Source organism: Dermochelys coriacea, chromosome 2 (assembly GCF_009764565.3).
Source record: "Dermochelys coriacea isolate rDerCor1 chromosome 2, rDerCor1.pri.v4, whole genome shotgun sequence".
Taxonomy (NCBI): domain Eukaryota; kingdom Metazoa; phylum Chordata; order Testudines; family Dermochelyidae; genus Dermochelys; species Dermochelys coriacea.
Window position 1 is genome coordinate 80,720,154 of NC_050069.1, and position 24,766 is coordinate 80,744,919.

At 43.3% G+C, this 24,766-nt stretch overlaps 1 protein-coding gene across 4 annotated transcripts in view; it reads left to right on the plus strand.

Moving 5' to 3' along the window:
* Positions 1-280: 280 nt before the first annotated feature.
* The window catches only part of CHST9 (carbohydrate sulfotransferase 9), a 133,191-nt gene continuing 108,705 nt past the window's right edge, over positions 281-24,766 (plus strand). The window contains exons 1-2 of one of the 4 annotated variants that reach the window (XM_043507939.1): positions 281-365; positions 19,641-19,806. The gene's annotated coding sequence lies outside the window, so the exon portion shown is untranslated. Of the gene's footprint in view, positions 366-8,320; positions 8,408-12,693; positions 12,966-19,640; positions 19,807-24,766 lie in introns of those variants that run through there. The other 3 variants (XM_038392120.2, XM_038392119.2, XM_038392126.2) reach the window with 3 other exon arrangements.

The window sequence follows — 24,766 nt, forward strand, 5'->3', positions numbered from 1 at the left end:
GAAAGCTGGGTGTCCCCCCAAAAAATCTGTATAAGACAAACAACATTACTCCTGTTTATTAAACTCAGTTTAGTTATGTACGTTTGATAAAAGAATGGTACTGAACAATTTAAATTTCATTTTGCCTGAAAGTTGAATTGGCTGCTGGTTATTCTAACAGGCTGGCAGTGTTTCCCTGAAATGTCCTATCTTGTTAGCAGGTTTTGCTGTTGCTGGGGGATACTAAGTAGATTCTGCTGTTTCATTGAGACAGGTGGCTAGTTACCCATCTGGAAAGAAGGAAAGTAGAAATGATAGTTTAGAGAAGGATGACCCATGGTATGGGCTGAACATTTATGAGATAGAAACTCCTGGAGCAGCTAAGGGTGAGAAGATGGGCTGAGCTGAGCTGAATGTTGTGTTAGTATGAATTTCTGTGTTAAAATCAAATTCTAGAAAGGGGATGAATTTGGGTTCTATGTACTGTGTGGACTATTTCTATCTTTGGTACTTTTATAGGGCCCACTCACTTTAGTTTGAGTGCCTCACACTCTTTAATGTATTTATATTCACAACACCACTGTGAAATAGAGAAGTGCTATTCCCATTTTACATGAGAGGGAATTGAGGTATAGAGAGGCTAGTGACTTGCTCAAGGTCACAGAGAAAGTCTGTGGAAGAGCTAGGAATTGATGTTTGAGAGCATGTTGCAAATGACACTCACTAATAATGATTGATATGTGTATTTTGTAGTATACTTGATATTTTATGAACTGGGGAGCCTGAAAATGTACATAACTGTTTGTTTGCTTTTAAACACAATATTTAGAGAATCTCTTCACATCAAAGCCTAAAAGAGCTTATTTAAAACAAAGCTTCACAGTCTTACTGCGCTGACATGAGCAGCAAATGATATGAAACTGGTATCAGGAATGTACATAATGCAAAATCTGATGTCTGTGAAAGAGAATAAGAAAAGTGAAAAAAAAATTCTGTTACTTTAATCCACTGTTTGAAGTTTAAATAGGATTTCATCAGCGCTGCTCTTTACAGATGACCTGGAAATCAAAACAAAAAACAAAACCCCACAAACCAACAAACAAAACACAGAATGTATTTGTAAAACCGCAAAAGTGTTTGCCTACAAAAAATTGAACATTTTATTTTGACTACATTTGAGACAATTGCAGTAGAAAAAGTGTCCACTAGTGGGGTGTCTGTAATGCCCAAAGCTTCTGATTGAGGACATTCATGGTTAACCTGAGCTCACATCCATCAGAAAATAAAAACAAACAGTGATGTTTAACTTACAAATCTATGATCATTGCTACATTATAGGATGTGCATTTTGATTCCACTTCAAGGAATATTTATGTTAAAATGCAAATTTATCTCAAAATAAATGTCAGTGTTTGCTCCAATGATTGTAAAGCTTTTCCAATGTTTAGCTAACCATTTAGCTTTTAGCAGCTAGTATTCACAGAACCAGGAAAAGTAATAAATAAAAACAATACATTTTCCTTTACTCCTTAGCTGCTTTTGTAAGTAAGAGATTTATCTTAATATTACAAATCAACAGAGATGGTAAAGCCTTGCTGTGTCCAAGGTTTGGTGAAACTCCCAAACTGATTTTAGGATTTACAAAACTAGTTTGGGTAGGTGAACCTTCTCCCCACCATCCCCTTTTCAGATTATCTGGATAGAAGTACTAAGGCACCCATCACAGTCAGAGATATATGAGCTCTAAAATGAATTAAACACATTCAAATAAAATGAGAATACATGCTTAAATAAAACATTCAGTCTGTAAGGCCACAATTTAGGAAAGCACAAGTAAGTCCCTTTGGGTATTAAACATGTGACTAAAGAAAAGCACATGATTTCCTGGATAAGGATGGTGTGAGGCACATTCTTAAGTGCTTTCATGAACTGGGGTCAGACTGCATTTTCCTCCCTCTCCTCAGGTAGCATTGTGAGGGTGTAATGGGTAAATGTTATGTTCTCTCGACGGATAGTTATTGGGGGAGGAAAGCTATGGGTCAGGTGGTTTTATTCTGAAGATGGAGCAATGCAGAATCATTATACTGTCTGGCAGAGGCGGAGTTCATTAGTCATGGGTCTGCTGCCAAGAAAACCTACAATGCAAGGGGGCTCAGACAGTTCCAGCACGTCTGATGAATGCAGCTGTTGTGCTAGGTCACGGAAAGGGAGATGGTGTTTGAGATAGCTGGACCCCAGGCCACATTAATGGACAGAGAACCATTGCAGCATCAGAGCAGAGGGTGATGTTTCTTTAACCACTCTTTGCTGCTTTGAAAGCAAGCTGCTGCCCATGTCAAATGGAGCTGTTTCATGGCATTCACATTCAATGAAGTGAGCTGTAGCTCACGAAAGCTTATGCTCAAATAAATTTGTTAGTCTCTAAGGTGCCAGAAGTACTCCTTTTCTATTCAGCTCCTGGAACATCATGCTCCAACAGTTGATGCTGCAGGAAATACATAGCCATGTTTGCAATTGACAGAAAGGGACAGAGCTGAAAATGGTAGAAAATGTTTCTGGCAGCCAGCACAGTCTCTATATGGAGCTGAAGACTAAACTAACCCCATCACTGGGCCAGCTCTTCAAAATCTTCTCCTCTTTGCCACCAGCATCACTTCTGTCTTGCCCAGACTTAGGCCTTGTCTACACTACAAGGGAAATTCGATCTAAGTTCCGCAATTTGAGTTACGTAAATAGTGTAACTCAATGTAGCTTAGATCTACTTACTGCGGGGTCCATACTATGCGATGTTGACAGGAGACACTCTCCCGTCGACTCCCCTTACTCTTCTCGATCCAGTGGAGTACAGGAGTCAACGGGAGAGTGATCGGTGGTCGATTTAGTGGGTCTTCACTAGACCCATTAAATCGACCACCGCTGCATCGATCACAGCTCGTTGATCCCCGGTAAGTGTAGACAAGCAAGTGCTTGGAGTATCTTGCTGTAGCACTGGGAAAGCTAGCTTGTAATGATGGCTGTATTTGCTATGAAAGAGATGTGGAGTCCAGTATCAATGCATGCTCCTGGCACTTAAGTGCCTTTTGTCTCACAATCTCCTCTAGGAATTTTGAATATATCATGATGTGCATAGGACTGAGCCAATATAGAATTGCACACAACAATCTCTAAGATCTGTCTGAGACAACAGGGTGCAATTCTGTCTGTCCCTGTCAGATCTCAGGCAAATCAGAAACACATCATGGCCAACTCTGTCAGAGGTGAAGGTGGGGATGGGGGCACACAGGGTCACGTGCTGCCCTCCCCCAGATTTCTCCCAGTGAGTGGGTTCAAAATACATGAGTGCACAGTAGGGGAGTGGGTTCAAAATACGTGAGTGCACAGTAGTTTATTTCAAAACAGATACCAGCAATAGCAAGGTGCGCCCCCTTTGTCCTCCCCCTTTGCAGGCCTGGCTCACATTGGTGCTGACCCACTGCGACCCTCCAGCAGGCCAATGGGCCACACCTGGGGAGCACACCTGCCCAAGGATTGCAGGGCTGGGCTTTTCAGGGGGTCACTGCTGACCGGTGAGGCCAGCTGCCTGCCCCAGTGTTTGGGTCTCGCACAGAGATCCAGAGGATGGAGGGATTTAACCAGGGCCACAAGGTGGCTAATGTGCAGGAGCCCCTAAGTGGAGGGGAATCTTGGAAGCCCTGGCTGGAAACTACCCAGCCCCCAGGGGCTCAGGGAGGGACTCTCTGACTCCTGCACGTGGGTTTCCTGTTAACTCAGAGTCGGCCCCGCTCGGTCACATGGTGCTTCCAGGCCCCCTTCCTGCAGAGCAGCTGGAAAAGCTGAGCCAGTCAACTGACCTCAGAAGCTGGGAGAGCCCCACGGGGAGAATCCGGAGCAACAGCTGGGTGCCGCAGGGAGGGGCTGCTGCTTTCCAAAAGGGGAGACTGAAGCTCAGATAGAGGCCGCCAGGGTGGGGAGCATGATTCAAGATTTTCGGGGCAGCTGAACCTTGAAATTGTGTCCACCCTTACTATCAGCAGTTAGGTGTCATCTCTGAACTCTGTCAAACCCTGCTAACAGATCTAATGACTTCGCTAATGTATCTAGGCTACAGTTCATATCTAAAAGGAGGTGATTCACTTGAGCAATTGATGCTGTCTCAGTGCTATATCCTGGTCTGAAATCTAGCTGTGAGAGGGTCTAGAAAGTTAGGCAGAAATCAGTTGTTAAGTTCCCCCTTGGTTTTGCACCCTCAAGCGTGTTTCAACTTCTAGAGAAAGTTGAAGCCTGTACTTTGAATTATAGGTAACGTTAAAAAAAAATTAAAAAACCTTCCAAACTTAGACTAGCACAAACACATGACCTATATAAGGCACACATACTTTGATTCTTCACTGGGTTGCACCTTTTGCAGTCACTTACCCCAGTGTGAAATGGATATAGAATGATAGAGTTCTGCACCCACTTTGCCACATGGAAATGACTACACAAAGTACCTGGCAATTGAGAATCAGGCCCACTATATTTATGTTTTCATTAGGAATTCTCTCTTCCTGTCTCTGCTCCTTTACACAGTCTGGTTTTTCATTCTACCTCTGTTTTTGCACTGGAATTTCCCTCTCTACTTAGGGTTGCTGATTTTGGTTGGACATATTCCTGGAGGTTTCATCACACGACATAATCTTTCATTGGAAATTAATCTTTAATTCTTGGAGACTCCAGGACAATCCCTGGAGGTTTGGCAACCCTGTCTGTATTACTGTTCCTCCCACCACCCCTATAGTGTATGCAAGCCCAATAACATCCTAGCTTTGAAGTAGACTTTTGAAGCTAAGTTCTTTGAGTGGGTTCAAAATGTTATCATTTCTAGTAAGCAATGTAAACATTCACTACATAAAATGATCCTGTGTGGATAACCAAACAATATAATCTTTTGTTGCATTCGGTCTTCTTCAGAGGAATTTAGAATTTGATGTGTGACTTCAGGGCAGCTGCTGGACTGTCATGCCTTCATATTTCTGCCCTACTTTTATTCCCAGTATTTAGGGCATTTCAGATGGCAGTGGAATCCTAATGCGGGGATTACATATTTAATGGTGCAGTGTCTTCATTCAATAGATTGAGAGTCACTTAAAAGGCACACACTGCTCCACGTATCACATTGTCCTCCCCCATCCATCTCTAAAGTCACCTTGTCAACAGGTATAGAATCAGCATAGAACTTAACTTGCTATCTAGAGTGCTGCTGGAGTGAAAGAATTTGGTGAGTCTGGCTGTGATGGGGCTTAAACCCCATTACCTGTAAGGCAAAAGAATCCCAAGTAGTCATGCTCTGCACATGGTGAGGGGAGGGTGAGTAACTAATTGCCTCCTAGCCAGGGGAGGCAGAGGAAGGCCTTATAAGAAGACTGAGGGAGCTCCATAGGGGAGACCCTATACAGGACATAGGTTTTTCTGGTGGAGATAAGCTCTGGGATAGGGTTTAACAGTGAAGAAGATTGCTACAGGAACAGGTCATTCTTCTGCAGGGAAAGGCTAGAGGTAGAGTCAACAAGGGAATTACAGTGAAACCTGAGGGGGCAGAAGGGCACTAGGCTGAAAACTTCTCTAGACTTTTGTGTTACCCAAAAGATATTCTGCAACCACCCTATTTATTTCTCTTCTGCCGTTTGCCAGGCTTCAAATGGGTGCTGACTGAATTAGGAAGGGCACAGACCATGTACATGCAGTGTCTAATCTTGGGAAGATTCTTCAGCCTGTCCTGTTGTAGGTGACTTCTGGGTACTCTTCTGGCTCTGTCAATCTGTTTCTTCACTTCAGCAGGTGGGTATTGTAGCATGGCCCCACAGTATGCCAACATTTTTATGGCTGACTTAGAACAACGCTTCCTCAGCTCTCGTCCCCTAATGCCCCTACTCCACTTGCGCTACATTGATGACATCTTCATCATCTGGACCCATGGAAAAGAAGCCCTTAAGGAATTCCACCCTGATTTCAACAATTTCCATCTCACCATCAACCTCAGCCTGGACCAGTCCACACAAGATATCCACTTCCTGGACACTATGGTGCTAATAAGTGATGGTCACATAAATACCACCCTATACCAGAAACCTACTGACCGCTATTCCTACCTACATGCCTCCAGCTTTCACCCAGATCACACCACACGATCCATTGTCTACAGCCAAGCTCTACGATACAACCGCATTTGCTCCAACCCCCCAGACAGAGACAAACACCTACAAGATCTCTATCAAGCATTCTTACAACTACAATACCCACCTGCTGAAGTGAAGAAACAGATTGACAGAGCCAGAAGAGTACCCAGAAGTCACCTACTACAGGACAGGCCCAACAAAGAAAATAATAGAATGCCACTAGCCATCACCTTCAACCCCCAACTAAAACCTCTCCAACGCATCATCAAGAGTCTACAACCTATCCTGAAGGACGACCCATCACTCTCACAGATCTTGGGAGATAGGCCAGTCCTTGCTTAAAGACAGCCCCCCAACCTGAAGCAAATACTCACCAGCAACCACACACCACACAACAGAACCCAGGAACCTATCCTTGCAACAAAGCCCATTGCCAACTCTGTCCACATATCTATTCAGGGGACACCATCACAGGGCCTAATCAAAACCCACATCACTATCAGAGGCTCATTCACCTGTGCATTTACCAATGTGATATGTGCCAGCAATGCCCCTCTGCCATGTACATTGGTCAAACTGGACAATCTCTATGTAAAAGAATAAATGGACACAAATCAGACGTCAAGAATTATAACATTCAAAAAACAGTCAGAGAACACTTCAATCTCTCCGGTCACTCGATTACAGACCTAAGAGTGGCTATCCTTCAACAAAAAAACTTCAAAACCAGACTCCAATGAGAGACTGCTGAATTGGAATTAATTTGCAAACTGGATACAATTAACCTAGGCTTGAATAGAGACTGGGAGTGGATGGGTCATTACACAAAGTAAAACTATTTCCCCATGCTATTTCCCCCCCCCCCCCACATCCCACACTGTTCCTCAGATGTTCTTGTTAACCGCTGGAAATGGCCCACCTTGATTATCACTACAAAAGGTTTTCTCCTCCCCCACCCCCGCTGGTAAGAGCTCATCTTAAGTGATCACTCTCCTTACAGTATGTATGATAACACCCATTGTTTCATGTTCTCTGTGTGTGTTTATAAATCTCCCCACTGTATTTTCCACTGAATGCATCCGATGAAGTGAGCTGTAGCTCACAAAAGCTTATGCTCAAATAAATTTTTTAGTGTCTAAGGTGCCAGAAGTACTCCTTTTCTATGTACACCTGGTATAGTGATGGGGTTTTTCACAGCTGTAGTTAATCCACCCCCTCAAGAGGCAGAAGAATTGTCTCAATCCACAGTGTCTATAGTGGGACTTAAGACTGCTTAACTTCATCTCTAAGGCATGTGAATTTTTTTACACCCTGCGTGATGTAGCTAGGTCGACCTAAGTTTTAGGTGTAGAACAGGTCTGAGATCAGCAGATGCTTCTCCAGGTAAATCAAAGTTATCGCATTCAGGGGGTATCTTCAATAAGTACTAGAAGAAATTTGAGTATCCCCATTAGAATCTTTCAATTAGTCTATGTTGTCCCAGGAACCTGTAGCCCAGCATGTTTATCGTTTTGTTCCAACATTTAAGTGGACAGTGCAACTAACTGAAATTTTCTCTGTAGTTTTTGCTAGGGAGTATGGCTAGCCTAACATCAGATGCCTGCCACGTTAATTAGGAAGAGGCTCTGAACTCAAGAAAAGTGGCAGGAACCCTACATGCCCATGTGTTGTGGAGTCCTGCTGACATTAAACCGACTGCCCAACTGTTGTATGTGCATTTGAGCCATGGCAATAGTGATGGCTGTGATAGTCTCTACTCTTATATTCACCCCCTTGTGAGCTATCATTTGAAAACTTACAATATGCTGATCATTATCATCCTGGTGAAATGTGTGGCAATGTTGCATGTAAGGTTATAGAATTCCTCTGTATGGTATTACTAGACATGTTCCAAATCTGGGGGGAGCAGCCACAAACCAGTTCCTCGGAGACAGAAGGCTAACCAATGTCTCGGTCAGCTGTCCACAAGATCAAATGGATCAAGTGGTCATTCTTTGGCAGGAAAGAGGATGTGGGTGAAAATGTACATCTTGACAAAGAAACAGCTGGGGGTCCCCATACACACAGACTTTCCATCTCCTGAACCTCAGCTAGAGATGATTCTCTAAGAAGAGAAAGAACTATACGAGGAGAGAGAAGGTGCCCCAAATGATTCCTCCCTTTCTCTCTACCCATGGCTTCCACAGCACCTGAAGAACTAAAGAAACTGCTTTGGACTGGAGGAGGAATATTTACTGAAAGGAATTCAGCCAGTAAGAGTACTGAAGCATGTGGTGAGAGAGACCTTTACTTTGAATTCACTTAGCTTGTTAAGTTAGGTATTAGTTGCATTTTACTTTTATTTTCTTTAACCAGTCATGACCTTTATGCCTCATTACATGTCATTGTAGTAGAAAGGGAGCCTGAGACATAAGCCCTTGTATCGGAAGCCCAGTGTGAGGCCTGAGGCCTGAACCAAAGTAGTGGTCGAGCCGTGCTAATAGAAAGCAAAGTTAGTAAAAGTCAGGCTGTGAGCAGAAGTCAGGCTTGGCCTGCATGCAGTTCGCAAATCTGGCAAGAACAGGGCTGATATTGCAAAAAACATATGCATTCCTAAGAAATACTAGGCACAGGACACTCATGCAAACACATTCCAGAAGGGTGGTACCAGAATACCCGAATACCAACTGTGGTACAAACCCAATCTCTGAAGATGATACAAGGACACACTTACTAAAGGTAAGGTCAGGGTGACAGTTTGATAGAGATGTTTTGATTGAACCAACATGTAGAAGGTAATGGGTGGTAACAAACCATGTCAGGGGGCAGTAGCTAACTATGTCAGAAGGGCAATACATAACTTGTTTGTATCGGTGTATAAAAAGGAGTCTCAGAGGGAGTGTCTTTGGCCAGCCACGGGGGAATGGAAAGTCCCGCCATTCACTGAGCTGAGTCCATTGCAACAGGTATACATGTTTTAGTATACCTGCAACCATTGAACCAGGGCATTAGGACCATGCTTCATTGACAATAAATCTGACAGAGTGCCTTTGCTTCTGAAATGGGTCTTGTGGTCTCACTGGGCAGTTTGATTGAGGTTTGCTGTGCCAACTATCTACGCAGAGCTGGGACAACACACAGAGAGAATACACATGCAGCCAACATCTTCTGGGTCATCACTTAAAATCTACCTACCTGTAGTTAATAAACTTGTTCTACTGTTTTATCTGAGTTTGGATGAAGTGTTTGGGAAACTCCATTTGGGATGACAGGATTTGTGCATATCATTTTTTATTCATAAAATGATGGACTTTATATGAGCTTGTGTTGTCCAGGGGAGGGCTGGGCAGTACAAGGTGTACATTTCTGGGGGAAAGTCTGGGACTAGGAAATTATTGGTGTTACTTTGCAGTGTAATTCATGAGTGGCTGGCTGTCGCACTCATACAGTGTAGCTGGGAGTGACTTACATGCTGGAGGCTTTGTGTGAGTGGACCATGAGTGGTAGCTCTCACAGCAAAGTAACATAAAAGGCAATCCAGGTTGGAGAACTGAGCTGTTCATCAGTCCAGATTGTATTCTGGGTAATGTCACAATGGTGATAAGGGGTAAATGTGGCAGCATGGAAGACTTTCTATAACAACACCAGAAAAAATGTTGGCTCCATTGTTGGCTTTAAGAAACAGGTGAGACTTCATAGCTGCAGAGTCAAGAAACCGCCTAGTGAGCTAGTAGCCTCCATAGTGAACTAAGACTAAAGAAATCTCTGAGGTAAAAGAGGGACTGGAAGTTGAGAGGCTGTACCACCATCTTCTGCCATTGTCTTCTCACACAACACAAGCTAAGCAGAATCAGCATGTTAGTTCTTGTATGGGAAATCCCCAAGGAACATATGTATACAAAACATAAAAATGCGGTGGCCATTTAATGTCTCTTTTTATATTAAATTGGTGTTATTTCTCGAGCCTTGGCTAAGTTCTCTTTTAGGTAAGCATGTTCTCCCTAGCTAAATCCCTCTGGAAACTTCAATTGCAAACAGTATTTTACATTCGGTTGTCTTGAGTTGCTTTGCAACGTTCAGCAGTTATGTTTCACTCCAAGATTGGTGTTAAAATGATCCTGGGACACCATCTGTAGCTAAACTGGGCAAGCAATGAAAGGATACATTACTGTTACTCTATTAAGGAGTTACGCCTGTAAGTGGGTGATGGGACAGAGTGTCAGTGTTTAATTTGCTAACTACTCACTGAAGTAATTCTAGGAGCAAGGTAGTATGGCATCTTAAATTCAGCTGGAGCTATCTGGAGTGGAGCTGCAGTAAATATCTTCAACCCCCCTGAAGTTTTTACAGTATGTTGGGAGAGGAGGCTGTAGGGGGCTCTGGGAAATACTCTAAGAATTTAAGCCCTATACTTCAGTAAAATGCTTAAAGGGGAGAGAGGTGAAGACTAGTGTTTGGGGCACAGGTCTGGGAATTTGGACCTATTGAGTGCTGATTCTGGTTCTAACAATAGCTCAGTATGTGGTTTTAAGAAAATTTGTCATTTTGCCTCAATCCCATAGCAGTCTGTCAAATGGGATAATACTACTTGCTTGCATCTCAGGGCTATTTTGAGAATGTTAGTTAATCTTTGCAAAGCATGTTGAACATGTAAAATGCTATATTAGTTTTAATTAAGGTATTTACTGTGGATTATAATCCCTAAAAGTTTTTTGCACTGAATTATATTACCTGCTGCTGCAATCTTTAACCAGCAATACCATCGTTACTCCTATTACCAGCCCTCACAGCTTACTTTATGTGCCACAACCTTTATCTGCAAAAAGAAAAGGAGCACTTGTGGCACCTTAGAGACTAACAAATTTATTTGAGCATAAGCTTTCGTGAGCTACAGCTCACTTCATCGGATGCATTCAGTTGCTGAGTTGTAGCTCACGAAAGCTTATGCTCAGATAAATTTGTTAGTCTCTAAGGTGCCACAAGTACTCCTTTTCTTTTTGCGAATACAGACTAACACGGCTGCTACTCTGAAACCTTTATCTGGACTCATTCACACTGGTTTGATATTGCTAGGGAGTCCATCTGGGTTTGTGCAAACAAAATATGTAGGATGTTGGTGTGGACACCCTTTAACTAAAGAACTATATGGATTTTGCAAACAAACTTGTCCTGCTACCCTAATCATTCTCATTTACCAACCTTAGGTGTGGGTTTTTTTACAAGCTGATTCTCATGCAGTGCTAGCAGCAGGGCCATCCCTGGGGGGGGCGGGGGTGCAGACTCCAGGGAAGAAATGACGAATCCATCACTTCTGGCACTGACCTACCACTTCCAGGACCAACGAGCTGGCCCACAGGGCCCCCCAAAGTGTGGGGCCTGGAGCGGTTGCCCCAATTCGCTGTACCCCAGGGACAGCTCTGGCTAGCAGGGAACCTGCTTGAGTGAGTGGGGCTTCACAGGGGAATCAAGTTTTCCTGTGTGGACTGGCTTGTTGGAATGTAACCCTGGGCTGGTCCCTGTTAGGTCAAAGTGGCCTTCAATTTAGATTTTATACTGACAGGTTTATTTTTAAACTTCAGCCCAATACAAATATCTCCATGCAGTTCTGTATGCAGTGTAGTTGTACAGAAAATTAGAGAGACAACATGGGTTAGGAAGGTTTCAGAGTAGCAGCCGTGTTAGTCTGTATTCGCAAAAAGAAAAGGAGTACTTGTGGCACCTTAGAGACTAACAAATTTATTAGAGCATAAGCTTTCGTGAGCTACAGCTCCGATGCATCCGATGAAGTGAGCTGTAGCTCACGAAAGCTTATGCTCTAATAAATTTGTTAGTCTCTAAGGTGCCACAAGTACTCCTTTTCTTTTTAGGGGTTAGGAATTATCTCTTATTGGACCAACTTCTACTGCTGAGAAAGAGAAACTGGGAGTACCGGTCCCTTATATGTGCCAACTACTTAAGCTAAACGATCTGGTTTCAGAGTAGCAGCCGTGTTAGCCTGTATCCGCAAAAAGAAAAGGAGGACTTGTGGCACCTTAGAGACTAACACATTTATTAGAGCATAAGCTTTCTGAGCTCGCTGCAGGGGATGCAACTGCTCCACCTTAGAGTTAGCTGTGAAGCTGGGTGCCTCTTTCCCACACCTGAAGAAGAGCTCTGGGCGGCTCCCAAAGCTTTGTCTCGCTCACCCCTCACAAGTTGGTCCAGGACCAGATCTAGCCTCAGCCCCCTCGTCGCTCCATGCCCTTGTAAAGACGATCAGGCCCAAAGCAAGGGCAAACCGCGTCTGCCCACTCAGAGCGCGGGGCGGCAGGGCCTGGGGGCCGGAGAGAGGGAAATGACCACCCGCACGCCGGGGAAACGGCTCGCCCCAACCGAGGGGGGAGCCAGCGCGCCTTCCCGGGGGCTTCCGCGGTCGATGACCTGGCGCGCTGGTCACGTGAGTGAGGAAGTGAGTCCTGCTGTCTAGGCTTTAAGCCCCTCCCCCCCCCCGCGTAGCTCTGTGGGTTAATTCCCCGCGTGTCCCCCTGCGGCGGTGGGGTTAAGGGTCGCCCGTAGGCATGAAGGACGAAGTCCTGGAAGGCAGGCGGGTGCCCCGCACGTGGAGCTGGGGAAGGCGGGCCGGGGCCGCTGGGCGGGGCGGGGCTGCCCCTCAGGCCGCCGAGGGGGCGATTGTTCCGCCTCCCTGGATCGGCGGGGCGGCCAGAGGCTGGCCTGACTCGGCGTGCGGGGCTCCAGCCTCCGCTGCCCCGGGAGCTCTGGCTAGAGAGGGCGCCGGGGCGGCTGGCAAGTTTCCGCGGGGACCTGAGCTCCGGCAGGCGGAGATCCCAGGACCTCCGGGCGGCTCGGCTGGCGGTGAGTGCCCCCCCGGCCCCCCTCCTCGCCCCAGGCGCAGGAGGCGGGTAGGGGGGCGGCTGGCTGCGTTTGTCCGGGGAGGGAGCTAGAGACACGTTCTCGGCTCCAAGAAAAGGCGGACTTGTGGCACCTCGGCGACTAGCGCGTTTATTTGAGCACGAGCTTTCCTGAGCGCCAGCTCCCTTCATCGGATGCATGCAATGGAAAACACATGAAGGGAGGTTTCAGAGCAGCAGCCGTGTTAGTCTGTATTCGCAAAAAGAAAAGGAGGACGTGTGGCACCTTAGAGACTAACCAATTTATTAGAGCGTGAGCTCTCCTGAGCTACAGCTCACTTCATCGGATGCATGATACATGAAGGGAGCTGGCGCTCAGGAGAGCTCGTGCTCAAATAAACGTGTTCAGTCGCTAAGGTGCCACACGTCCGCCTTGTCTTCTTGCGGCTACAGACTAACACGGCTGCTGCTCTGACACCTTTCTCCGCTCAGGTGACTTTGTCTCTGTGCCGTTCTCCATGAAATGCGCTCGGTTCTTCCCCACCAGGCTGCCTAAACCCGGGCTCTGCTCGCAGCCAAATTACCCCGTCTCTGCCTCCCGCCGATGGCCCTGCCAGGAGCTCGCCAGGGGGCCAGGGTGTGCCCGGAGCTCTGGGTCGGCTCGGACGCGGATCCGATCTCTCTTTCTCCCCCATAGAAAACGGCTCTGGAGCTCTGGCGAGCCAGGGTGGTTCTGTCTGTGGTCCCAAAGGATGCCGGGCTGAAATGTCCGCGCTCCTATCATGCAAAGCCAGTCCCTTTGCAAGGCTGGAATGAGGGTTTCTTGCCAAGGTTTAAACTAACTTTTTCTTTCTTTCTTGTCTTAAAAGTTATTTAGTTCATTCCCATCCGTTTATTTTAAATCTCTTTGTGGGGATGGCTTTCACGAGCTGCCCTGGAACTTTTGGGTCCTGATCCAAAGCTGGCTTGTGGTCATTGGGGGGAAATTTCCACTGACTTCAGTGGGTTTTTGGATGAGCTGTATGGGAACTTAGTGTGTTCCTCGGTTTATCGGTGAATGAAGGCATGTAGAGACTAATAATTCATGGAATTCATGGAATATCAGGGTTGGAAGGGACCTCAGGAGATCATCTAGTCCAACCCCCTGCTCAAAGCAGGACCAATCCCCAATTTTTGGCCCAAATCCCTAAATGGCCCCCTCAAGGATTGAACTCACAACCCTGGGTTTAGCAAGCTAATGCTCAAACCACTGAGCTATCCTCAGAAACGAGACAATTTATCAAAGTCTTGATATGAACTTACTACTTAATCATTCAAGGAGCCAGAAGGTATTTTCACATAACCGGTGTCATACAATCCTATAAAAAAGAAAAGGAGTACTTGTGGCACCTTGGAGACTAACAATACTATAGATCACTTGGCCACTTTTGAGGTCAGTTTTGTTCAGTGTATGCAAATGATGTATATCCTTGTCATTTTGAATGTAACTAATTTTTTATTATGTATTTTAGTGGCACTCAAGTGGCAACTCAGCAATGAAAAACACTTCAAAAAAATCTTCATAGGAATAATAGAGGAAATGAGCTGGTTTAGTGGGTTTGGGGTAGGGGAGAGAAGGGGAACAGAAGGAAAACTTGTTTTGGGGATTTTTTTTTTTAGGGACATCAATGTGTTATGGACAAATTATGTTATTAAGAAGTTAAAGGAACTCTGTAGCTAGGTTACTTTATTCTGTGACAAGTGAACTGAGTGAAAAGGTACAAACCTCCTACCTTTCCACTGACTGACTGGGGGGGCGAGGGGCACAATATTGTTGCACAGCAGAAACCTAGAATTCAGGACATGGGTTCAAAAATAAAAGGTTAGGTAGTTCCTGAATGTTACCTGTACAGTTTTTGGGTAGCTGAGTGAGTGACTGGGGCAAAAAGCAAGTCATCTTGTCATTCTAATATCACTTTGATTCACTGCTATCAATAAACAAGAACCCATATTTGAATGTAGAGAAATTATGAAAAGATTTTGCTTTTTGTCTATCTAGTTATACACACAAACACCAATCCTGCAAATGTTTAAACATGTTTTTGATTTCATGCATGCTAATCCCATTGCCTAAAATTAAGCATTTGTATAAGTGTTTGCAGGATTGGAGCCTCAGGTGTTTTTAAGCAAGCCAGTGTCTTTTACTGCTCTGCCTCCCATGTTCCCTCCCATTGTTTGTTGCACTTCCTTGTGTCTTGCCATAAATTTAACTGTAAGATCTTCAAGGCAGAGATTAAGCTGTTTTATGATTATTTACAGCATCTGCCCAATTTCCCCCAATCATGATTGAAGAAGAAAGTACAGCTTTCTATGCTTATCACTGCCCCCTCTTCCTTTACATAGTCCCTGTAGAGAAGAATAAAAATCTCACAAAATGAGACAAAAAATTCTCTCTCCTGAAGTGATCTTTGTTTGTTTACTGCTTAATTAATACAAATGCCTTATATATGAAGCATTTAAGGGGTAGGTGCCATAATAAACTTAGACTGCAAAATCATATCCCAAAGACAGGGTAAATAGGAGCACATGGTTTACCTTCTATATACCATTCATCCTATACAATATATATATGGCATGGTTTAAAATGCATTAACAACAAGGCATAATTGCTATAACAGTATTAAGGTTTACATTGTAATAAGGGGAAGTGAAATAGAAAAATGCTAAATACATGAACAAGTGGGCTGAGCTGAGCTTGCTCTGGTAATATTTGTATTTAGAATTTCCTGAATGTTCTTGAAGCCTTAATATTTTTCAAGCTGTAGGGAATGGAGGGGTTTTCTGTGTGTGTGTGTGTGTGTGTGTGTGTGTGTGTGTGTGGCTTTTTTGTTTTTGCTTTTTAGCTCTATTCTTTGAAGTGACTTGGAATTGTCATTTGAAGATCCATTTTTGTTTCAAATTCCACATCAAATGTGGAACTTTACAGCTAATGATTTTTTTTTTTCCCCTTCATCCTGAGTTCTATGAAAGTGATGTTGGCTTCCTTACTCACAATATAATATTGCCGGTAATAAGGGTTCTGAAAGCCAAATGATGCCTTCAGTTACATTTGGGCATAGATGTATTACAACTGGTCTAGCAATTTGAAGAACAGTTGAGATGTCTGCTTTCTTCTCCACCCCCTCATACTTCTCTCTCTCCACTGGGTTCCCATGCAATCAAAATGGCTGCCATATACCTGTACTATTTGACTGCCTATTAGTTCAATGCCTCTAATTAGCAGTTGTGCCAAAAAAAAAAAAATCCTGATCTTAGAGAAATGTATGCCCGCAACTGAATTGATACCTTGGAGCTAAAGAGACTCCACAGAACACAAAAAGGAATGTGAGAAACTTAAGCCTAAATCATCCAATATGTCAAAGAAATCCTCTAAATTCCTCACTTTTATATTCCAAGAGAGGTAGGTGATACAAGTCCAATGGCTGAATGTTGAACCAGAAATAAGGTGCAAATTTCGAACAATGTGGGTAATTAACACCAAGTGTCATGGTGGATTCTCCATTACATTGGCACCCTGACAGCAGGATTGTCTGGCTATGTAGACTCCCTCCTCAGGCCCTTCGTTACCAGCACTCCCAGCTATCTTCGAGACACCACTGACTTCCTGAGGAAACTACAGTCCATTGGTGATCTTCCTAAAAACACCATCCTAGCCACTATGGATGTAGAAGCCCTCTACACCAACACTCCACACAAAGATGGACTACAAGCCGTCAGGAACAGTATCCCCGATACTGTCACGGCTAACCTGGTGGCTGAACTTTGACTTTGTCCTGACCTATAACTATTTCACATTTGGTGACAATGTATACCTTCAAATCAGCGGCACTGCGATGGGTACCCGCATGGCCCCACAGTATGCCAACATTTTGATGGCTGACTTAGAACAACGCTTCCTCAGCTCTCGTCCCCTAATGCCCCTACTCTACTTGCGCTACATTGATGACATCTTCATCATCTGGACCCATGGAAAAGAAGCTCTTGAGGAATTCCACCATGATTTCAACAATTTCCATTTCACCATCAACCTCAGCCTGGACCAGTCCTCACAAGAGATCCACTTCCTGGACACTACGGTGCTAATAAACGATGGTCACATAAACACCACCCTATATCGGAAACCTACTGACCACTATTCCTACCTACATGCCTCTAGCTTTCATCCAGATCATACCACTCGATCCATTGTCTACAGCCAAGCGCTACGATATAACCGCATTTGCTCCAACCCCTCAGACAGAGACAAACACCTACAAGATCTCTATCATGCATTCCTACAACTACAATACCCACCTGCTGAAGTGAAGAAACAGATTGACAGAGCCAGAAGAGTACCCAGAAGTCACCTACTACAGGACAGGCCCAAGAAAGAAAACAACAGAACGCCACTAGCCATCACCTTCAGCCCCCAACTAAAACCTCTCCAACGCATCATCAAGGATCTACAACCTATCCTGAAGGACGACCCATCACTCTCACAGATCTTGGGAGACAGACCAGTCCTTGCTTACAGACAGCCCCCCAATCTGAAGCAAATACTCACCAGCAACCACACACCGCACAACAGAACCACTAACCCAGGAACCTATCCTTGCAACAAAGCCCGTTGCCAACTCTGCCCACATATCTATTCAGGGGATACCATCATAGGGCCTAATCACATCAGCCACACTATCAGAGGCTCGTTCACCTGCGCATCTACCAATGTGATATATGCCATCATGTGCCAGCAATGCCCCTCTGCCATGTACATTGGTCAAACTGGACAGTCTCTACGTAAAAGAATGAATGGACACAAATCAGACGTCAAGAATTATAACATTCAAAAACCAGTTGGAGAACACTTCAATCTCTCTGGTCACTCGATCACAGACCTAAGAGTGGCTATCCTTCAACAAAAAAGCTTCAAAACCAGACTCCAATGAGAGACTGCTGAATTGGAATTAATTTGCAAACTGGATACAATTAACTTAGGCTTGAATAGAGACTGGAAATGGATGAGTCATTACACAAAGTAAAACTATTTCCCCATGGTATTTCTCCCTCCCACCCCACCCCCCACTGTTCCTCAGATGTTCTTGTTAACTGCTGGAATTAGCCTACCTTGCTTGTCACTATGAAAGGTTTTCCTCCTTTCCCCCCCCCTCCTGCTGGTGATGGCTTATCTTAAGTGATCACCCTCCTTACAGTGTGTATGATAAACCCATTGTTTCATGTTCTCTGTGTGTGTATATAAATCTCTCCTCTGTTTTTTCCACCAAATGCATCCGATGAAGTGAGCTGTAGCTCACGAAAGCTTACGCTCTAATAAATGTTAGTCTCTAAGGTGCCCCAAGTACTCCTTTTCTTTTTGCGAATACAGATTAACACGGCTGCTACTCTGAAACCTCTCCATTACTGGAAACTTTCAAATCAAGATTGGTTGTTTTAGAAAGATATGCTCTTATTGAACTTGAAGCAGTAATTAATTCAGGGCATTACTTTATGTATTTATACATATGTATGTAATACTGTTATACATGAGGCCTGACTAGATGATGATCTATGAAACCCTTAAAATTTGAATCCTTAAGCGAGAATCTTTTTTATTTTTATTTATTTGTTTTTAAAGCCCAGTCTACAGTAGGGAAACTTTTTAAAACTCTTCCGCCATTGCTAACATTGATTGACGGCATTGTCAATTAAACTCTGTCTTGGTGGGACAACTTGGTAAGAATTTTTGGAAAATTTCTCTAGCATAGTTAGCTGCACAGTTCAGATTGGAAAGCTTTATTTCAAATGGAATACACTTGTCCTTATACTGAACATTTAGTTCTCAGCCTTCTTTCACCTGAGCCCCCAAAATAGCCATGATTTCTTGCTGGAGCCCTCCCATCTCAGAGTCCTCTGACTGCAAAGGATTGTAAGTTGGATACGGGCATGAGCATTGATTGGTTGAGTGTGCCGAGTCTGCAGGGAGAATGGTGAATAGTTTATACTTGGAGTGAGATGTGGAAGGATGTCTTGTTTGGTAAGCATGGGTTGTTTCCCCCCCATCCACCCAAACAGTCAGCAGTAAGGCTGCACCACTTCAGATTGAAGCTGTGGTGTTAGATCATGTACTAGAGATTTTCAGTCTTGCAACTTGCACAGTGTTCTGGTGTGTGTGTGTGTGTTTTTTTTTTTTTTGTTTTTTGTTTTTTTTTAAATCAGGTATCCTGTTTTGCTTACCCACTGTGCATTATGTCCACATTCAGCACTTGCCGCAAACTTTGCAGTGTCTGTGGGCTATTGCATCTATCCCAGAGTGCTCAGCTAGGTTCCGGGAGCAGGAAAATGGCGATGGAGAATAGTGCACAAGCTCACAATTTTGATTTGTTCCAATGACTGATAAGAATAGCTCTGTCCAGTATGAGGAACCACATGTGTTATGAAGGGCTAGGGCTATGACCTTCCACTTGAAGTTGCTATGGTAGAATGTCAGCACCTTCCTCCCACCTGTGTTCTTGGAAGTCTGGCATATGACCTTTTGAGTTTCCATAGTTGAAAAGGTGAGGAGCTGGGTTTTTCTCTCTCCTTTTAATTGCTTCGGTAACTCTTTTTTGTTTTGTTTCTTGGTTTTTGTTGCTGAACTAATAGCTTTTTAACTTCTTGTTTCTAGGATACAGAGAAGGAAATAGGCTGGGCCAGTGTCCAGGAGGACATCCATCCACGGAGCCCAGAAAGTTCTCCCAGCATGCCACAGCACAACAATGGAGTCACTAAGACACACTGTTCTTTGGAGAAGGCTAGGGAAAAATGAGCGTGTGCTGAGTGACTATGGAGAGGTAAGTGGCTTCATCTATGGTATGAGGGGTTATGATAGCTCTAATATGTATCTTTCAAGTAATGACCCTGTTCTGTTTTTTGTTTATAGGAGTGTGTGAGGAACCACTGAGATAGTGGGTTGACATCTGTGGCAATGACCAGTAAAATAAATGCACAGGAGGGGATTGACTCTGTCTGTGTCCACCTCTCTAATGGTTAATCTTGGTCCTTTTCTGTTTTTTCAGGAGAATACCAAGGAGAAAAGGGATGGGAGGAGACAGTTAAGTTTGTTTTACTTTGTGTTGACTTTGATTTTTTGGGGGTTGTGATGTGGCAGTTATAGGGAGGTTTGAAAGTAGGAGTTACTCAGCTCCTCTGTCCTCTGGCTACCACCAGATTTTCATGTGGACTTGCATGCTAGGAATCAAAGTGATACGAGTGTCAAATATCTCTAGTGCAGACAGAACTGGGAAGTGCATGTAGCTCCGGGACAAGAGTTTCCCTTGTGGGGAAGGGAAAAGGTGAGGACTGAATGAAGTGGGATTACTTGGAAGTTGTGGAAGAGGCATCAGGAGCTGCTTTTCCTCATTTCTGCTGGGTCCTGGTGCCCAGAGTATTTTACCAGATGGTGCTTATCCTGCAATGGGATGTACCTCTCTGGATTACACCTAAAATCTGAAGGGAGGAAAAATAAAATGACTGTTTAATGGTATGGAAAGTTTCTTGTTAAATATGACAATGTTACTAAATACTCTAGCTCTTAAAAACTTGAAATATTAAAAGATAATGAATATGGGCTCATGAAAATTTCTAAGCTCTCATTTCAAGCTCAATAACTAAAAACTTGTTGCTGATTAGCCCTGGAGTTCAGTGCTCATAACTGATATGTGCTCAAAACTGATATTTGCATACCTAAAGGTTTAGACATTAGAGGCCTGGGATACATTACCACATGTTGTTCTGATCTATAAGTGATAAAGCTAGAAAAACAGAAGCTAGCTTTCTTTATCAATTTCCACATGTTGTTCTGATCTATAAGTGATAATGTATTCCAGGCCTCAAATGTCTAAACCTTTTGGTATGAATCTTATTATGGAATTCTTCCATAACTGCCTTTATTCAAGTCAGTGGGGCAGATTGTGACTGGGCGAGTGCTGCACTTGAGGAGTGGTGGTATGGAAATACCAGAAGAGCCATAACATGCCAGTCTGGCTCCCCAAAAGGGTACTGGGATGGCATCCTGGAGCATTCCGGCAGGACTTGAGCACTGTTAGCCAGACTTAGCTCATCCCACCTTTGTGGAAAAGCAGGGCTTGAGGACTCCCATGGTTCTCACCTATTCCCCCTCCACCTTTTTTTGGATCTTGCGGAGCCCCCACCTGTGTATCCAAGGGTTTGTGCTTGGAGAGCCAGATTGGACTGAGGGAAAAGTGGAGTTGGCTTGGGGAGAAAGGGACACAAGTCTCTGTTACATTAACGTTATCCTATAGCCCCCACTCCCAAGATTGCCTGGAGTAGTTGAGGTCAGGGGGAGTCCCTGATAGTATAGTTCCACTGGAGCCACACGGTCAAGGAATTAGGGATAGAAGATGGGGTTACAGCTAGAGTGGGACACAGGCGGCTCTACTGAGGTTGGAGTAAGCTTTGTCATGGGGGAAGAACAACCCTTCCATCCCCTCAACAAGGAGCAGGGACTAATCTCTGAGGTAATCCTTCCAGAGTTCCTCTTTGTGGCAGGAGAGAGAGTTGTCCCCCTCCTGCAGTTTTTAATGCCAAAGGGGACAATCTGTCACAATGTTGCTGTGGCAACATTAAAATGTTCTGCAGTAGATTTGTAGAACCAGAGGCTTTATTTTAACTATCTATAGATTACAAATCATTGAGTTAACTAAATTGCACTAATTATATAATGTAGCTGTACGGCTCTGTTGAATGTATACATAATAGTCTAAGCTGTGCTGTCTGAAGTGAAACTTGGCCAAAACATGAACACACACAATTTAAAATAACGTATGTAGTGAGCGCTCAGTAAAGAGATAATTGTGCTGACTTTAATTATTACTATTCTTGTCAGATGTGTATATTCCTAACACACCATGACTAATGCTAAGGTGTAATTTCCCTCCCCGGTCCCAGCTTTCTTCCACAAATAAAAAAATATATGGGAATGCATCTTGAGATTTCTCTAAAGAAAACACTGTGGAATTCACAACCTCAAAGCAGAAATTGTGCCAAGAGCAGGACATTTGCTTTTTTACTAACGGGCTACCTTAATCTGGCATCATCAGAAGTAATACTAGGTATCTTCCTACATGAAGGAACTGTGTCACTGAAAGGGGCTGAACTGGCAGCCCAAGACATTGGAGGTACACTTTCACCTAATAAAGTCTCTCTTGTAGACCCCAAATATTGCATTAATTCCTGAGTGGTTTGATTCCAGCCAGTCCCATATGATCAGAGGAAAGACTGGAAGGAGAAACAAGAAAACTGCACATGTTTAGTTGTGTGAGAGAAATTCCCATTCGGTTTGTGTCTTTATTGTAGTAATTCACACAAAGCTATGCATCCCAAATAACTTTACCAAAAAAGCTCAGGGTTTGGTAACTGCTAGAGAACATGTTTCTTACCATTGTACGTTCAGACTTTGAGCAAACAGTGTTACTTGTTTTGAGTTCTTATCCTAACTAATATCAATGTTATGCAAATAACACCGCTTTCTATGGGAGATAGAAGCATTCCTGCTTCATAGTTTGGATCCCTTTCTGGTTATAAGGAGAAAATTAATTCTGTTTGTCAGAGCTAATCCTATGGATCTGAATACAGCACATTTGTTTTAGTAACTAAAAGTTCAGGTACAGGGAGTGGCAACAATAAGTAGGCTTGTTCTGGGTCTCCCCTCCTCCACCCCAAAGAGACTGAAGAGGTAAGAACACTGGGAGCACCATGGGGAAAGGGGTTGAATGGAAAGAGCCTCCTAGTTAAAAGAATGGAGGAGTTGGATCCCACCTCCCCCAACGTTCTAGAAGCAGTTCACACTAAAAACATGCTGCATATAAAGGAGGGAGCATTGCTTTCTCCTTTCACCAGTTTCTGACTACTACTATCCAGGCAGTGTACCATATCTGTAGCCGGAAGTGAAAATAGTTTCTACAGCGAGAGATGACAGTTCTGCATGTTAGTTAACCAGAAAGGATTATTATGAAATAAAGCTCCTTAATTGGCTTCCTACAGAGTTCCATGTCTGAACTAGTTATTTCATGACATATACAAAAAAAATCAGCCAGAGTAGAAGTTCAAAATGGTGCCTGTCACACTTGTGTCTAGGCATCTACGTTCTTCATAGGTATAATGCATAAAATGGCAAATATGACATTGAGATACAGCTTAAATTTAAGCTAACAGGTTTGGAAGCAATTTTCATTGTACTTTACAAAGGATTGTATTTTAATTAGGGCTGTCAAGTGATTAAAAATCACAATTAATCACACTGTTAAACAAGAATAGAATACCACTTATTTAAATATTTTTGGATGTGTTCTACATTTTCAAATATATTGATTTCAATTAGAACACAATACAAAGTGTCCAGTACTGTTTATATTAATTTTTGATTACAAATATTTCCACTGTAAAATATATTTCAATTCACCTAATATAAATATGGTAGTGCAATCTCTTTATAATGAAAATTGAACTTACAAATGTAAAACTATGTACAAAAAATTACCGCATTCAAAAATAAAACAATGTAAAACTTTAGAACCTACAAGTCCACTCGGTCCTACTTCAGCCAATCTCTCAGTTAAACAAGTTTGGTTACAATTTGCAGGAGATAATGCTGCCCATGTCTTTTTACAATGTCACCTGAAAGTGAGAACAGGTGTTTGCATTGCACTGTTGTAGCTGGCATCGCAAGATATTTACATGCCAGATGCGCTAAAGATTCATATGACCCCTTCATGCTTCAACCACCATTCCAGAGGATATGTGTCCATTCTGATGACAGGTTCTGCTTGATAATGATCCAAAGCAGAGCGGACCAATGCTTGTTCATTTTCATCATCTGAGTCAGATGCCACCAGCAGAAGGCTGATTTTTTCTTTTTTGGTAGTTCGGGTTCTGTAGGTTCAGCATCAGAGTGTTGCTCTTTTAAGACTTCTGAAAGCATTCGCCACACCTCATCCCTCTCAGATTTTGGAAGGCACTTGAGATTCTTACACCTTGATCGATTGCTGTACCTTTAGAAATCTCACATTAGTACCTCTTTTGTGTTTTGTCAAATATGCTGTGAAAGTGTTCTTAAAATGAACATGTGCTGGGTCATCATGCGAGACTGCTATAACATGAAATATATGCCAGACTGCAGGTAAAACAGAACTGGAGACGTACAATTCTCCCCCAAGGAGTTCAGTCACTAATTTAATTATTTTTTTAACGAGTGTCATCAACATGTCCTCTGGATTGGTGGCCGAAGCATGAAGGGGCATATGAATATTTAGCATATCTGACACATAAATACCTTGCAACGCGGGCTACAAAAGTGTTATGAAAATTCCTGTTCTCAGTTTCAGGTGATATTGTAAATAAGAAGCAGTCAGCAGTGTCTTCCGTAAATGTATACAAACTTGTTTGTCTTACCAATTGGTTGAACAAGAAGTAGGACTGAGTAGACTTGTAGGCTCTAAAGTTTTACATTGTTTTGTTTTTGAGTGCAGTTATGTAACCAAAAAAAAAAAATCTACATTTGTAAGTTACACTTTCATGATAATGAGATTGCACTACAGTACTTGTGTGGGGTGAATTGAAAAATACTATTTCTTTATCATTTTTATAGTGCAAATATTTGTAAAAAAAAAAAAATATAAAGTGAGCACTGTACTCTTTGTTGTAATAGAAATCAATATATTTGAAAATGTAGAAAACATCCAAAAATATTTAATAAATATCAGTTGGTATTCGATTGTTTACAGTGCAGTCAAT